Source organism: Schistocerca serialis, chromosome 1, assembly GCF_023864345.2.
Source record: "Schistocerca serialis cubense isolate TAMUIC-IGC-003099 chromosome 1, iqSchSeri2.2, whole genome shotgun sequence".
NCBI classification, from domain to species: Eukaryota; Metazoa; Arthropoda; class Insecta; order Orthoptera; family Acrididae; genus Schistocerca; species Schistocerca serialis.
This window is the reverse complement of record NC_064638.1, coordinates 752,273,587-752,287,265: the sequence shown is the minus strand read 5'-3', so window position 1 is coordinate 752,287,265 and position 13,679 is coordinate 752,273,587. Positions and strand designations below refer to the sequence as shown.

Below are 13,679 nucleotides of genomic sequence, written 5' to 3'. Positions count from 1 at the left end.
TGCACGTCGGGAAAAGCAGCATTGAAGGTTTCCTGCATCAGCAGAATATCAACGTCTGTGGCGTAAATCATGTCCCGGAGAAGTTGCATCTTTGCAAGCGAACGTGCGGTGTTAATGTTCACTGTGCCCACCTTATATGCTTGGTTCGTTGTCGTTGTCATGCTCGTGTCATGTCATTGAGAACTCCAAGGGCTTTAGTCCACTATTCGTGCTCAGAGGGGTGCCCGCCAACGGGCTGCCCTCCTTCGTTGTCGTTCCGTGGTGTGCATCCTGTAGGTGAGTGGTCATCATTTGGGGGTGGCAATTCCTGTAGGTCTTCGACTGGTTCCGCCCAGTCGCAGTGGTCATCCATCCGAGAAACGTCCTCTGATGTATTTCGACGTGGCTGCCGGGACATTGGTGTCCCTGACTCCTTCGTCGGCAGCGCTGGGTCAGTCGGTGTCAATGAAGAGGGACCATCTAAAAGGCAGGACATCCGGTCACCATCGGACGGAATCCTGTCAGCGTCCTCTGAAGACACGTGTTCTGTGTCAGACAGTTCTTCGGCTAGGATACCTTCCGTGTCCCCTAGGCAAGGGGGGGACGTGTCACCCGAACTATGGCGACGCTTTTTGCGACGCTTCGGCGATCGCTGTTTGCGTGCCCTGCCCTCTGTTGCCTCACTGTGTTCGTCGTTCGTTCGTTGGTCCGTTGCCGGCGCCACCGTCTGGACCTCCACTTCCACGTCTCTTGCTACATGTGAGTTTTCGGAAGGTTCCTCCCTCAACTGTCGTGACATGGGTGCAGGGACATTCTCCGAGTCACCTCCATGCTCCCGTAACTCGGTCTGTCCTTGCATAAACACGTCCTTGTCACGCTCCGAACTTGGCAACACTTCCCGGCGGGCCACCGACACGTACGTCATCGGCAGTTGCGTGGGAACTTCTCGCTGTGACGCTTCTCCACGTGGCAGTTGCACGACGCGGCGTTGTATGCACTCCGAGCGGATATGTCCTTCTCCATCACAGCCAGAACAGGTGCGTGGCTGGCCATCGTAGATCACAATAGCTCGACATCCGCCAATGTATAAATAAGACGGGATATGTTTAGTAAGGACGATCCGCACCTGTCGCACGCCGTTTAGCACAGGATAGGTATTAAAACTAGCCCAGCGTTCAGGCGTATGATTAATTACCGTTCCATATGCTCGCAGCGATTCAGTAACCATCGATTCTGGCACCTCAAGCGGCAATTCAAAGATCCGAATGACCCTCACACCCAATTCTGAAGGAGCTACTGTTACATCGCTGATATGGCCATCAGAGTGTCGAAATTTAAATCCTCTTTGAGCAGCGGAGAGAGTTCTTTCACACGCAGCTTCATCGGTCATCTTTACGTACATTGTACTGCTTACAATGGACAGGTGTATTCCAATTATGTCGGCAGCAGGTAAACGAACTTCTTCCCTCAAAAAACGCTCTATTTCGAAAGCTTTGGGTCTGGCAAATTCGTTGTCGAACGTAAATTGGAGCGTAGTCTTTCGAAAATTGTGTGCCATGGCGATCGAGTCAGACAACAACACGCGCGAGTACCGGCGGTGTAAACACTTCCTCGTTCACGCGCGCCCGCGGCCGGGACAGCAGGTCCGTGCCGCGCCACTGCCTAAAGCAGACTGCCTCATATCACAGCATCTTCTTCCTGTCGGTTAAATTTCACGTCTGTAGCACTTCATCTTCGTGCTGTAGCAATTTTAATGGCCAGTAGTGTAGATATACTGGAAAAAAACATGCCTGCACTACGCTTGTCCGTCTTCTGCCAGAGTATTTCTGTGTGGTAAGAGGCTTCTATCAGTTAGGACTGACACCGGACGCCAAAAAAGTGCAGCGAAGAGCAGCTCGTTTTGTACTATCGCGGAATAGCGGAGAGTGTGTCACGGTTACGATACCAAGTTGGAATGGCAGACATTAAAACAGACGTTTTTCGCTGCGTCGAGATCTTTTCACGAAATTTCAATCACCAGTTTTCTCCGACGGTTGCGAAAATATTCTGTTGACGCCAACCTACGCACGAAGAACTGAGCACCGCAATAAGATAAATCAGTGCTCGCACAGAAAGATTAAAGTGTTAGTTTTCCCGTCAGTTGTCTGAGAGTGGAACGGTAGAGAAATATTGTGAAACTGCTTCGACGACACCCCTTCCAGGCACTTCAGTGTGAAAGGCAAAACGGCTCTGAGCACTATGGGACTTAACTTCTGTGGTCATCAGTCCCCTAGAACTTAGAACTACTTAAACCTAACTAACCTAAGGACATCACACACATCCATGCCCGAGGCAGGATCGAACCTGCGACTGTAGCAGTCGCGCGGTTCCGGACTGAGCGCCTTAACCGCGAGACCACCGCGGCCGGCTGTGAAAGGCAGGGCGGTCATGTAGATGCACACATTTCATAACAGATGACAGGCACCAGATGGTACGCACAGCAGCTCCGTGTACCGACCCTCACGTCATCTGAGCCTCTGGTCTGAAGATAGTCAAAGAGACTAGGCACCGGAATTAAATAATTTATTGCGAACTGCCTCGGGATTTTGTTTTTAAAATTGTAATTCACAATCGCTGCGGTTCCTAAATGGTCAAAAATTATTGGGTCGGTAAGATCAACGTTACGCCGCTACCATTACTACCTACCCCGAGACGGTAATGTATGAATCTGCCCCAAACTACCATTTACTTAGTGTGGGACTCACTACCTGGTACTTTACTTCACGATTCCGTTTCGTTTGATGGGTTTTTCGTGACAGCTCAGCGTAACACTGACCTTCCTGGACTCACAAGAGAGGGGGTTACTGGGTTTACGAGTAACATCTCTACCTGTAATTTTCGTCAGACATTGCTGGCACGCTGTTGCACGCAATCTCTGCCTTGAAATACATTCGAGCCTTTCTTTCTGGCTGAGGTAGTTTCCACAAACTGTAGTATATTTTATAGCCAACGGCCTTGCCGCAGTGGTAACACCGGTTCCCGTCTGATCACCGAAGTGAAGCGCTGTCGGGCTGTGCTAGCAATTGGATGGGTGACCATCCGGTCTGCCGAGCGCTGTTGGCAAGCAGGGTACACTCAGCCCTTGTGAGGCAAATTGAGGAGCTACTTGATTGAGAAGCAGCGGCTCCGGTCTCGGAAACTGACATACGGCCGGGAGAGCGGCCCTCCGTACCCGCATCCAGTGACGCCTATGGGTTGAGGGTGACATGGTGGTCGGTCGGTACCGTTGAGCCTTCATGGTCTGTTCGGGAGTAGTTTTTAGTTTTAGTATATTTTATGGTTACATGTGGAATTTCGAAATGTTGAGATGACTGATGCGTGGTTTTCCTTGCGTACTGTAATCAATGGCTTCTCAAGATAACCCCACCCAAAACCCTGGCAATACTTACAGAACGAACGATCCACAGCTTTCATGACTTTCTTTCCAACCATTTACAGCTTCTTCTACAATTATCGATCATACTGAAACACTTTGGACTGAACATCAGTTACAAACAAACATCGAAACTCCAGATACTTACCATCCAGTAGAAAGCATCTACTTATCCGACAGAACGCCCATAACTTACTAAGATTACTACTAGGCGAGTAATCAATGGGGTATCATCCCTCGTCATCCCTCATCCTCCCTCAACACCAACAATGCCTTAATCCATCCCATGCCAATACAACCTGGGTATCGACTCCAAAAAAGTTCTCTCTCCAAATCTTTGAACGCTGTATTCTCTGCTTTACTTTCCACGTCCGTTTATCCTCTCTTACACGAACCTTCCACCAGCCCACCACCTTCCTCTCACCGACACTGAACACCTCCAGTATCTTAAACATCCCGCGAACTCACTTTCCTCATGATGCTCATGAGCTACTATATCTATCCCCAATCCCAAGCCGGCCGTTGTGCCCGAGCGGTTCTAGGCGCTTCAGTCCGGAACCGCGCTACTGCTACGCTCGCAGGTTCGAATCCTGCGTCGAGCATGGATGTGTGTGATGTCCTCACGTTAGTTAGGTTTAAGTAGTTCTAAGTCTAGGGGGGGGGGGGGGGGACTGATGACCTAAGATGTTGTCCCATAGTGCTCAGAGCCATTTGAACCATTTGAATGCAATCCCAATTCCCTACAACTCAGCTTCCGATATTACATCCACTCCTGAATACCAGTACCATTGCTCTGTTAATAACCGTTACCTTTGTAAGGTACCATTTATTTCGACATTACATTTTTATTCCTTATTTTCCTGATACACGTTTTATATCGCATCTGCAGATATCAGCATTCAGTGAGCTCGGGCATTACTGAAGAACGTACGGTGTGGAGTAACGTAATATTTCGCACACTGGCTGAAGTAGATGTTGGTCCACCTAGCATTGCCAGTAGATGGTGGGGTGAGGTGCTGAGGCTAGCTACGAGGAAGACAGTTCACACGATAGGCACGGAAACAAGAGCCATTCTGGCCCGAAGCAAGTCATTTTGCGCAATAAATATTTGCTAATGAATGCCACTTACTACAGACTTTAGGAGAAGCCTATTGGCCATACGCACTTTCTTACAGCAATATTATGACGCAAGAAAGCAGCTAAAACTGATGGAGTGTTCCATTTCTTTCAGATGACGGTGTTTTCGTAAATAAACAGATCGTAAAGGCATCCAAGAACATTATTTCATCTAATATAGCTTCTCGCTTTCATCGCGTAGAAGTTACGGGATATACAATTGCACTTTCCAGGGAATCCGATGGCGTTGATACTGATTCTACGAGAAACACAAACTAAACAGAGCTCTGCGGCAAAACAGATAGGAGGAAACACCACGCGACGACCCACTAAAATAATCCATGGACGGCTTGTATTATTTTCCGTAGAATACCAGATGGATAAGAACAGCCAGCCATACTGCAAGCCTCTGAGGCCGTCCTCTACGGACTCGTTAAGTAAAATGACACTTTTGAAGGTTTAGTGAAAAATGGAGGGGGGTTGATATTTCCCTTACCCAGTCCCGGTGCAGGTCCTTCCACTTTTTAGTGCAGTGAAGCTTTTAGCAGTATTTTTGAAAGACAGTTTAAAACCATCATTTCGATGATTTTGAAATATATTTAAATATTTTGTCTTTTTAATACATTTAAACTATATGTACTGGTATAAATTATTTTGGTTGAAGAGCGGCATGTTGTACCGCTGCCGATAGTGTCGTGACGCATCATGAATTCCAACCACCGTACGAGCCGTTCCCGTTCCACGGCGTGTCCTCAAGCGAGATGTTAACAACCGGCAGCAGAGGAGCGGCGCACGGCGCACGAACGCTTTCCGGGAACGTGACCCTCGGCAAGACGAACAGCTTCTGTCACAGGAACGCTGCTGCCAGCACCAGCGACGTTGCACAAGACGCAGTTTTCCTTTCAGAGAACTGTCGACTTCTCTGAAGTTGTACTGACGAAGCTGGTGAATCAATTCCGAGATCGCGCGCCACAAGTTTTTAGAGATGCAATTCAGCAGAATACAACTTGTTTCCTACTGCGAGGAACAGGGCTTCGGAGTATATCTCTTCACCACTGTGCATAAACTCTAATTGTGTATAATCACGAGAACAGATGCCCGCGAAAATTGAACACTTAAGCCAACTTCAAACATATCAGGGAGTACGGCAGCGTTGCGAACTACCGCACCTGCTGTCTCATTTTAAACAGAGACTAAGACCGTCTTCCACAGACATGCAAGGCAAAAAATAACTTAACTTTCAAAAGCAGACGTTTCTTCATTTGTAAGAGAGAAAGATACGTGTGAACAGGATCATTTAAGGATTCAGTGGCATATCATCCGGAATGCAGAAAATGGCCAATTCTGTAGGAGTGGACTAAACCTACGAATGACTGAGGGAATAATAAAACAATAACGGGTAACGTTTTCTCAGAGATGCATAATCCAGTTTCACCGAGATGAATGAAGTGGCAAACATTAACAATTCTAAATGACCAGTGCAGTGTTGAGGATATCCTACAGTATTACTTTTTATAAACCAGTTTTCGCCTCTCAATGTCATCACAGACTTTGGCTATCGTCGTCAAAGAGGATACATTATTGGTGAAAAACGTTGGAAAACATATTACACATCGACGATTAGGCTCTGAGTAAATGTCATATTATACAGAACAGTAGTAAGGAAACTGAAAATGTTAAATCAGCGAAAGCTGGCGTGTACATGTGGTTAAAACTACATAATAGCCTATATAATAACTGAAATTAAATTGACAGTCTTAAGAAGATAAAATTAATACCAGACAAGAGTACTGAAGAACAGTTTAACGAGGTATTATACATGGAAAGTGACACAGAAACAGAATAAAAAATATAATTGTGAATTGTAACAGGGAATACATAAACTAAATTATATATCAATGATACATAAAATTCCTCTTAGTGTAGGGAACATGTACCTACTATGAAACAGAATGTATGGAGCACACAAAGTCACTGAGGGATTAACAGAGGACCAGAATGGAACAATTTGGGTGCATAGATCCTGAGAAATCAGTACCCAGAACAACCACCTCTGGCCGTAATAACGGCCTTGATACGCCTGGGCATTGAGTCAAAAGGAGCTTGGATGGCGCGTACAGGTTCAGGTGCCTATGCAGCTTCAACACTAAACCACAGTTCATAAAGAGTATGCCGGCCGCTGGTGGCCGAGCGGTTCTGGCGCTACAGTCTGGAACCGCGCGACCGCTACGGTCGCAGGTTCGAATCCTGCCTCGGGCATGGATGTGTGTGTTGTCCTTAGGTTAGATAGGTTTAAGTAGTTCTAAGTTCTAGGAGACTTATGACCTCAGCAGTTGAGTCCCATAGTGCTCAGAGCCATTTGAACCATCAAGAGTAGTGACTGGCGTATTGTGACGAGCCAGTTGCTCTGCCACCATTGACCAGACGTTTTCAATTGGTTAGAGATCTGGAGAATGTGCTGGCCAGGGCAGCAGTCGAACATTTTTCTGTGTCCAGAAAGGCCCGTACAGGACCTGCAACATGCGGTCGTGCATTATCCTGCTGAAATGTAGGGTTTCGCAGAGATCGAATGAAGGGTAGAGCCACGGGTCGTAACACATCTGAAATGTAACGTCCACCGTTCAAAGTACCGTCAATGCGAACAACAGGTGACCGAGACGTGTAACCAATGGCACACCATACGATCACGCCGTGTGATACGCCAGTATGGCGATGACGAATACACGCTTCCAATGTGCGTTCACCGAGATGTCGCCAAACACGGATGCGACCATGATGATGCTGTAAACAGTACCTGGATTCATCCGAAAAAATGACGTTTTGCCATTCGTGCACCCAGGTTCGTCGTTGAGTACACCATCGCAGGCGCTCCTGTCTGTGATGCAGGGTCAAGGGTAACTGCAGCCGTGGTCCCCGAACTGGTCGTGCGGATGGTTGTTGTCTTGCAAACGTGCCCATCACTTGACTCAGGGATCGAGACGTGGCTGCACGATCCGTTACAGCCATGCGGATAAAGTGCCTGTCATCTCGACTGCTAGTGATACGAGGCCGTTGGGATCTAGCACGGCGTTTCGTATTACCCTCCTGAACCCACCGATTCCACATTCTGCTGATAGTCATTGGATCTCGACCAACGTGAGCAGCAATGTCGCGATACGATAAACCACAATCGCGATAAGCTACAATCCGACCTTTATCAAAGTCGGAAACGTGATGGTACGCATTTCTCCTCGTTATACGAGGCATCACAACGACGTTTCACCAGGCAACGCCGGCCAACTGCTGTTTGTGTATGAGAATTCGGTTGGAAACTTTCCTCATGTCAGCACGTTGTAGGTGTCTCCACCGGGGCCAACCTTGTGTGAATGCTCTGAAAAGCTAATCATTTGCATATCACAGCATCTTCTTCCTGTCGGTTAAATTTCGCGTCTGTAGCACGTCATGTTCGTGTTGTAGCAAGTAATTTTCTATAGCCCACTATTGGCTAGTAATAGGGCCTAAATCTTTGATGTTGAAAATACAGTGGGCACAAAATGTGTGTTCCTTGCAATGTAAGAAATCTTTTACTTTAGCAAGTAGAAACATGTCAGTGTCTTGGCTACACTCTCTAACCATACGATTGAGCTTACACCGGAAAGCAATCGCCAAGCAAACACTGAACTAGTCAAGAAGTTAGTTAATACAAATTTGTGCAGCTGACGACTGATTCGTTCTGCTCTTAAAACATGCTTCACAGCTGCTGATTGACAGCCATGAATAAAATTTTGCAGTACATCATACACATATCTGAACCAGTACTTAATACTTGTACCTAAAAGCTCTTCATTCAATACACTTTGAAGACTTTTGCATCAGTGTTTCAGGCAGAAGTCAACTAAGAGGTCCCTCATAACTAAGCCATCTAACTATTTATATAAAAAGTACCTTGCGACTGGAAATAGTTTTGTGTTAAGCGTATCTCATTGGCTAGCCTTACGTCATTCACTTCTGCTGGAGTGAGATAAGATCTGTACATAAACTGTTAGACACACATTCCTCTACTGATATGTTTGAAAACAAACTACAATCACAATCTGCAAGGATACTAAATTAGCATTGTGTGTGATGGGTAGCTCTTTTATTTACAGAGTCCACTGAGTTTGAAATATCAAGCTTTGGTTTGAATTTTGTCGTACTTTTAATTAAAAGATGAAGTTTGCTTGTCAATTGGTAGGATGGAGCTATGAATGAGGATACAACAGGATGGATCCAGCTACACCTTGCTTGTGAAGTTTTGGGAACCCATACAATCTAGGATACAATGGGTTCATGTTAGTTGATACCTCTTCCTTAAGATCAGAAAATTTGCTTTCACAGGAATTAGACATTTAATGTCACAATATTGTGAAAAGGAAAGTTGCTACTCACCATATAGCGGAGAGGCTGAGCCGCAGATAGGCACAACAAAAAGGCTGTCACAAATAATAGCTTCCGGCCAGTAAGGCCTTCGTCAGAATTAGGCGGCAAACGTGCACATATATACCCACTGACGTAAACGCAGCTAACACACACATATAATGCCAGTTTTAAATAACTTAGTAAGATCGTTGGGAAGGATTTGGGAAAATCTGGGAGTCAGGAAGTATACTTCTTGCAAACAATCACTCTTGTTCAAAACCGCAATAGTGTCGTCCTTCTGCTTTTGTGGCAATCACATAATTTCTCTTTAAAAATTTTAAGGGTGTTGAAGTCGATAGTCTGTGTGTGATGTTACTCTCAGATGTTTTGATTTTCTTCAAGGCATGACTGTGCGAGATTGCGCAATGATTAGCATACTGAAGTTGCATTCAGGACGACGAAGGTTCAGATACCTGTCGGATACACAGATTTAGTTTCTCCGTGATCATTTCTCTAAGTCCCTTAAGGCAAATGCCGGGATGGTTCACTTAAAAAGGGCACGACCCATTTCATTCCCCATCTTTCCTTCATCTTCATCTACATCTACGTGATTTCTCTGTTATTCACAATAAAGTGCCTGGCAGAGGGTTCAGTGAACCACCTTCAAGCTGTCTCACTACCGTTCCACTCTCGAACGGCACGCAGGAAAAACGAGCACTTAAATTTTTCTATGTGAGCCCTGATTTCTCTTATTTTATCGTGATGATCATTCCTCCTATGTAGGTGGGTGCCAACAGAATGTTTTCGCAATCGGAGGAGAAAACTGGTGATTGAAATTTCATGAGAAGATCGCGTCGCAACGAAAAACGCCTTTGTTTTAATGATTGCCACTCCAATTCACGTATCATATCTGTGACACTATCTCCCCTATTTCGCGATAATACAAAACGAGCTGCCCTTCTTTGTACTTTTTCGATGTCATCCGTCAGTTCCACCTGATGCGGATCCCAAACCGCACAGCAATACTCCAGAATAGGGCGGACAAGCGTGGTGTAAGCAGTCTCTTTAGTAGACCTGTTGCACCTTCTAAGTGTTCTGCCAATGAATCGCAGTCTTCGGTTTGCTCTACCCACAATATTATCTACGTGATCGTTCCAATTTAGGTTATTTGTAATTGCAATCTCTAAGTATTTAGTTGAATTTACAGTGTTCAGATTTATGTGCCTTATCGGGTAATCGAAAGTTAGCTGATTTCTTTTAGTACTCATGTAAATAACTTCACACTTTTCCTTATTCAGGGTCAGTTGCCACTTTTCGCACCATACAGGTATCTTATCTAAATCATTTTGCAAGTCGTTTTGATCATCTTATGACTTTACAAGACGGTAAATGACAGCATTATCTGCAAACAATGTAAGACGGCTACTCAGATTGTCTCCTATGTCGCCAGCCGGAGTGGCAGAGGGTTCTAGGCGCTACAGTCTGGAATCGCGCGACCGCTACGGTCGCATGTTCGAATCCTGCCTCGGGCATGGATGTGTGTGATGTCCTTAGGTTAGTTAGGTTTAAGTAGTTCTAAGTTCTAGGGGACTGATGACCTCAGAAGTTAAGTCCCATAGTGCTGAGAGCCATTTGAACCAATCTCCTATGTCGTTAATATAGATCAAGAACAACAGAGGGCCTATAACATTTCCTTGGGGAACGCCGGATATTACTTCTGTTTTACTCGATGACTTTCCGTTTTTACTACAACCTGTGACCTTTCTGACAGGAAATCACGAATCTAGTCGCACAACTGTGGCGATACTCCGTAGGCACGCAGTTTGATTAGAAGACGCTTGTGAGGAACGGTGTCGAAAGCCCTCTGGAAATCTAAAAATATGGAATCAATTTGACGTCCCCTGTCGATAGCACTTATTACTTCATGAGTATAAAGAGCTAGTTGTGTTTCACAAGAACGATATTTTCTGAAACCGTGCTGACTATGTGTCAACAAATCGTTTTCTTCGAGGTACTCCTTAATCTGAGTTTGTGCTCAGTCTGTAGTGAAGTCATTAACAACTCAGTGTTTTGCAGTAGCGTCCTTAGCTAAAGCTTATTCAGTATCTATCTTCTTTACAGGTAGTTGATGGAGGAGGGAAAGGGCCATACTGAAGACATATCGAGTATATTTAGCTCATTTGTCGAAAAGACTAGGTTTTACAGGTTATTGACATGTTATGAAACTTTCGTCTGCAGACTGGAGTTAGGGGTACACTCACATTACTTACCCCATCTAATTTTCTGTTCTGTCGCAATAATACATTTTGTAAGAGCAGTCTCGAACTTAACTATCGAGAACATCAAACTCATGCACTCAGCAGAGATGTATGGACACGTGTACCATTTTTACACGAATACTCCTGTTGTCACTAGCACGCTGTCACTTCTTTATTTTTTCCCTTTATATACAGAGATCGCAGTGGTTCTGTTTGCCGCGGTGAACTGGTGACATAGTTTCGCGAAATTTCGGGTTGCACGCTGTTTAAGCCAAATGTGTTGTCTTGAGAATGCGTTTTGTTTCAGTAGTCTACTGTAAAAGTAATAATTAGAAATCATTCGTAGTTACATATTGTCAACATAATTATGGCACTGTGGTGGTCCCGTAGCTACTGGCTGCCGTTATTTAAACGGTTTTCTTGATGGTGCTGATGGATTATACTGGTAGTTGACTGTTGAACGTTCTGTGAACAGAGGAATCATGTTTTTCCGTTAACAGTAGTGCAAAGAAACACATCTGTGAACTTTACTAGGCCACTTTACAGATTTTCTTCAACTGAAGCACTAGTCGGTGATGAAGATTTAACAATATCACCAGTAATTTATTCTCACTAAAAAAGGTCGAAAGTAGATCCACAGCGTGCTGTTGGTAATCATTTTTAAGTCAAGAATTTTTTCGTTTTCTTTTTTTTTTAGAATGAGTTGTTGGACGAGGACTGCAAACTCTGTGAAATGAGAAGAATAAAAGAAACCACTCGCAAACTGACGACGGTAAAGAGTGAAAACGAAATTCAGTAGATGAGAAAGTAAGAAAGGATGGACGCAACATAGTTTTGCGAAAACATGCACGTAGGCGATACGTGAAAAGCTAGTGAAACAGGCTGTGTTAGTAGTATAAGAAAATGCTTTGCTGCCCATCTCGACCCATATATGCACTGCTCACGCAGAAGCAAAAGGTAAGAGCGTCCATACGCCAGCGACTTACTTGCATAGCACAAGAGCCAATAATCACAGGATAGAGGAAGAAGTCGCAGGATGCAACGTCAGGAAAGCGTAAGAAGCGGGAGGGGTGGGTCAGTAAAATTTGATAGTCCAAAGAAACAACATGTGTGATTCTGTCGTATGCAGAATGATCTGAGAAGCTGTTGTGAAGTAACAACACAACGGTGGGCAATTTCTCGCAGCGTTCAGTTTCGACAGCCTACCGTGAGAGCGTCACGAGATTTTGGTACCGTTTTGTGCTTCTATGACGCCTTGTCTCTTACGAGCATAACGTGTTGGCACCAGACCGTGGTAGTTCCGGGAAGCGCTGTCGCCTTGCCTGTTTTTGGCTGGGTCTTCACCGTTTTCAGAGGTTGCCACACCGCGTGTTACCAGTTCGATTTCCTCCTTTGTCTCGGGATCATAATATTCCTATCACTTGTCCATGATGATGGAGCGGCTAAAAGAGACATTCATCTTGGCTGTCTTCATGTTGGCAGGTTTCCTCTGGTGTCTCGGCTCGGCGGGCTCTTACAACGGTTGTGTGCAATAGCGGAACCAGAGGACAACGACCTTGACAGAGAACAGAATCTAGAGCAACATGTTGAAAAATAATCCACGATTAATTTTTCACTTTTCCCACTCTCGCCTCGGCTAAGATTCGCCGGTCTTTGAGCGCTAGCATATCGACTTGTAACTCGCGGTTTTTCACAGAGGAGTGGTTTGACATTTCATTCTTCGTCATTCAGATTTTTTTTGTACACACTGGTACTGCCTGCATCACCTGTGTTGGTGCATTGGTGCCCTATACTTCCAACATATCAGCATGGATTGTTGCAGCGGTTTGAATTATCGCAGAGTAAGAACTGCACTTTATCAGTGGAATAGAGTATTTTGTTTTGGCCCCTCTTGCGGCTTGCTACAGTACTGTGGCGCCGGGACATGCACTGTGTGCGAAAACTGCAAACATGTACGTCCAAAAACACAAATCAAGTAAATTGAAGGTGGATCTGGAGATAGGAAAGGGATGGAAAGGAACCGATTCTATTAGCTGCATCGGGACTTTGTGCGGAATCAGCGGCGACGAATGAAAATGTGGGTCGGACCAGGCCTCGAACCTGGGATCTCCTGCTTACTGGGCACTTACGTCAACCACTGCGCCACCCGGACACAATGTTTATGGCAAATGCACGTATGATCTCGGCGCGCTCCCCGGCTGACTCATACTCCCATCTAATGCCACCCATCCGCAGTTCCCGTCCATGTCGTCTAACCTCGCTAATTTTAGACTCTTGCTGGGGGTCGAACGATATTCTGCATCCGCACTGAAGGTCGTAGGTTCATTGCCCATCGAAGCGAATCAGTTATTTAAATGCGTGGTGTCTGTTCTTCCGGACATGTTCGGAAGAACTGACACTAAGTATTCATATAAAACAATAAAATAATCATCTACATCTACTTTCATTTTCGAGGTGATAATTAAGACTTTATGATTACCATTTGTATAACATTTTATGGATGCCTTGAAACACCATGATGTGAAATTGGATGGAAG

At 45.3% G+C, this 13,679-nt stretch overlaps 2 protein-coding genes and 1 pseudogene across 2 annotated transcripts in view; 2 read left to right on the top strand and 1 right to left on the bottom strand.

Annotated features, from left to right (window-relative positions):
* LOC126482090 (lipopolysaccharide-induced tumor necrosis factor-alpha factor homolog) overlaps positions 1–13,679 on the top strand; it is a 122,731-nt gene that overhangs the window by 28,178 nt on the left and 80,874 nt on the right. The window lies entirely within an intron of this gene.
* Positions 1–13,679, bottom strand: part of LOC126482072 (lipopolysaccharide-induced tumor necrosis factor-alpha factor homolog) — a 349,685-nt gene that overhangs the window by 319,227 nt on the left and 16,779 nt on the right. The gene's annotated exons all lie outside the window — the stretch shown is intronic.
* On the top strand, positions 2,964–3,081 carry LOC126426861 (5S ribosomal RNA; annotated as a pseudogene).